We start from the raw sequence: 3,116 nt of genomic DNA, 5'->3' as shown, positions 1-3,116 counted from the left end.
AAGTCCAACACTTCACTTATTCCACAAAATAAATCTAAGTGCACTTGTGGTGTTTCAAAATCATACACTTTCATTTAAAATAACACATCACTGTTACTGCATGAACCAATACATCTCTATGAGATAATGGTTCACTAAAATGTATAAGAACACACATTCAATAAATTCACATATTTAGTATTTTAAAGCAGTACACTCATCCAAGTGGATCTTTACAGTTTGGCTCATGCGTGGTGCCCTTTTGACCCAACCATCATGTCTCTTTGGTCCAACAGGTTTAGCTAATGCGTGGTGCCTCTTCGGCCCAAATATCATGTCTTTTAGGCCCAACTTGTTTATCCCAAGCATTGTGTCTATCCAAGTCCAACACTTCACTTATTCCATAAAATAAATCTAAGTGTACTTGTGGTGTTTCAAAATCATACACTTTCATTTAAAATAACACATCACTATTATTGCATGAACCAATACATATCTATGAGATAATGGTTCACTAAAATGTATAAGAACACACATTCAATAAATTCACATATTTAGTATCACAATCTATAATAAATATAACAGTGCTTATTGTTGGAAAGGAACGAGCAGTGTTTTGAAGATAGAGAATGCTTGATGCGAAAACTTAGGAGATGTTTAGAAAAAATTTTCATCACATCTTATCTCATATTATCCAATCTCATTTCTTTCCCGAACATCATTTAAATCAAAACACTTTTAAACTAATCATTATAACTTTCTCAACTTTCAAATAAAAAATAAACAATAATTTAAACTTTTTCAAATCTGAAAAAATATATATATTTAACTTTTTCTCTCTCTTTTTTCAAAACCTAATAAATACTTAACTCAAACTATCTTATTACTAAATTATCTTATTACTTACTATTTATAAAATCACATCTCATCTAATTTTATTCTCCAAGTATCCCCTCAATTAGTACTTAATATTTATGGGCTAAGGCTCTTGTATTGATTGGAAATATTCATTATTTGTTTTTAGCCTTTTCTCCTTCTTATCTTGTATTTAAGTATTTTCTTTTATATATTTCCTCTGTAGTTAGACTATAAATATTTATTTGTCAACAAAATTCTCTTAGTACTTGTAAAAGAAATTAAAAGTCAAAAGCTTTGTTTCATATTTGAAAAAAAAAAAAGAAAAAGCGCGACAATCATCTTAATTTTTTTTTATTTTTTATTTTTTTATCAGCAAAGCAGAATTTTATTGATGATATTGTGAGGGCTTAGATTCTTCAATGCGAGTGTTTATTTAGAGTGGGCTTTTGCTGTGCTTTTAAGAGAGTAAAGTTCGGTGGATTTCAGGCCCAACCCATAGAAAGCCCATCCCCTGAAAACCCACCCAAAAACTTCGTCGTTTTGAGGAATGGAAGTGAATCAACCCTATTCCTCCCTCCCGTTCCAGATGCGCCGCACGAAGGCTCCACTCCAACTTCTTCTTTCTTTTTTTTTTCAGTCCACCACCACGCTGACTCCACTAGTCGGCATGGTTCCCGTCTCCCTGCCACCGTCTGAGCCACCACCAGTTGCCCCTGTCGCTGCGAGTCTGCTGTACCCTTCGCGAGCTTCCTCTCAACTCGTGAGCACCGATGGCCACCGCGAGCTACACTCACACGTTACGGCCTCGCGTCCCTCCCCCGTGACCTGCGCTCCACCAGGCGTGCCGGATGGCCGCCGTGGGTGGGTCTCGTCGTTATGGGTCTCTCGGCCTATAAGGGGCCGAGCTCCTCCCCTTTTGTTTTCACCTCAAAAATCACATTTTCTCCTCTTATTATCTACTCTATCGTGTTCCCCAGCCTCAAAACCCCCTTCCCGTGACATTTAGGAAGTTTCCCGTCCAGCGCCACCGTGCACCGCCGCGCACCTCCCCTCCCAGCCGTGTTCCAGTCGCTGCTCAACCACATGCTCACCTTCCCCTTCCCATTCCCAACACCCTCTTCCCACGAAACGGCCCAACCCGTGAGCTAGGCTCACATGTAGCCACTGGCCCGCCATGCTCTGCCGTGCCCGGCCGTGAAGAACCCCTCCTCCACCCACTGCCACCACATTCTGGCTTTCCCCTAATTTCTCCGGTTGTAAACCTCGCCGTACAGACCAGATCCGCCTATGTCTGTGCATAGCAGCTGCTGCCACCGTGCCCTGCCCCTTTTGACGCCGCCACTCGTCGCGCTTTCTCGCAAAGAGTTCCGGAAGTGCGGAGCTCTTAGTTTCGTCGCTCGCTTGATCATCCAGATATTCCTTTCAGCATAGTAAGTAACTCTCTGACGCAAGCTTGAGATTATGACATGATTTATTCACTAATACTGTTTGCAGTCTGGTCGAGAGAAAGGCCTTGGGCGCTACAAAGTGTTTGAATTGGAATGGCAATAATTGTTTGGGAATTGTAGTTGGTTTGTGAAACTGTAATCTTGTGTTTGCTGTTCTATTATTTGACGTGTGTTATGTCATATCATCTAATATACTGCATGTCATGTATATGCATATTTACCGTTATTATTATGTGTCTTGATTATGTTACTGTGCTGTGTTATACTATGTTGTATGAGATTGTGAAACTAGGTTTTCATGTATTGGTGATAACATGTGAGTGCGTGTGTAACATGACTCCAAGCTGAAATGAAATATTATCTCGGTAGAGTTTTTCTGATCACTCGGGAGTGTATAAAACTGAGTGACGTCCTCTAATTTGTCGCCTGCCAAGCGATAACAGAATCGAAGAAAACGGTAACGCTCTCGAGTCATCTCTGTAGCCCCTCTGCTGGCAGGAGCTAGAGGATGCCTAGTCACGATACACGTTAGGCGTGAAACTATCGTTCGTTACAAAGTCACAAATACGGTCGTTACTCGTGGTTTGATGAAGCTAGTCAGGATGTGTGAATGTGCTGATGGGAGACCATGGTGTACATGTAATAAGTGGTTGTGGTTGGGCCAATGAGATTTTTGGCATGTGTGGTTCTGGTGAAATGTGTTTTTATGGAAAAAGAACGTTAGAAAATGGATATTGTGGTCTTTTGCATGTATGGTTGTTTTGTACCTTGGTCTCAAAAGTGTTTCGAATTTATCATATATATGAATCTTTGCTATCTCTTTCAAAGTTA

At 40.4% G+C, this 3,116-nt stretch overlaps 1 long non-coding RNA gene across 1 annotated transcript; it reads left to right on the top strand.

The window, feature by feature from the left end:
* The first annotated feature begins 1,180 nt into the window (after positions 1-1,180).
* Positions 1,181-3,116, top strand: LOC122296202. The gene is made up of 2 exons (XR_006238425.1): positions 1,181-2,267; positions 2,729-3,116. It is a non-coding gene; the product is annotated as an uncharacterized LOC122296202 (long non-coding RNA).

The sequence above is a fragment of the Carya illinoinensis genome, chromosome 15 (assembly GCF_018687715.1).
Source record: "Carya illinoinensis cultivar Pawnee chromosome 15, C.illinoinensisPawnee_v1, whole genome shotgun sequence".
NCBI classification, from domain to species: Eukaryota; Viridiplantae; Streptophyta; class Magnoliopsida; order Fagales; family Juglandaceae; genus Carya; species Carya illinoinensis.
This window is presented reverse-complemented; position numbering and strand designations above follow the sequence as displayed.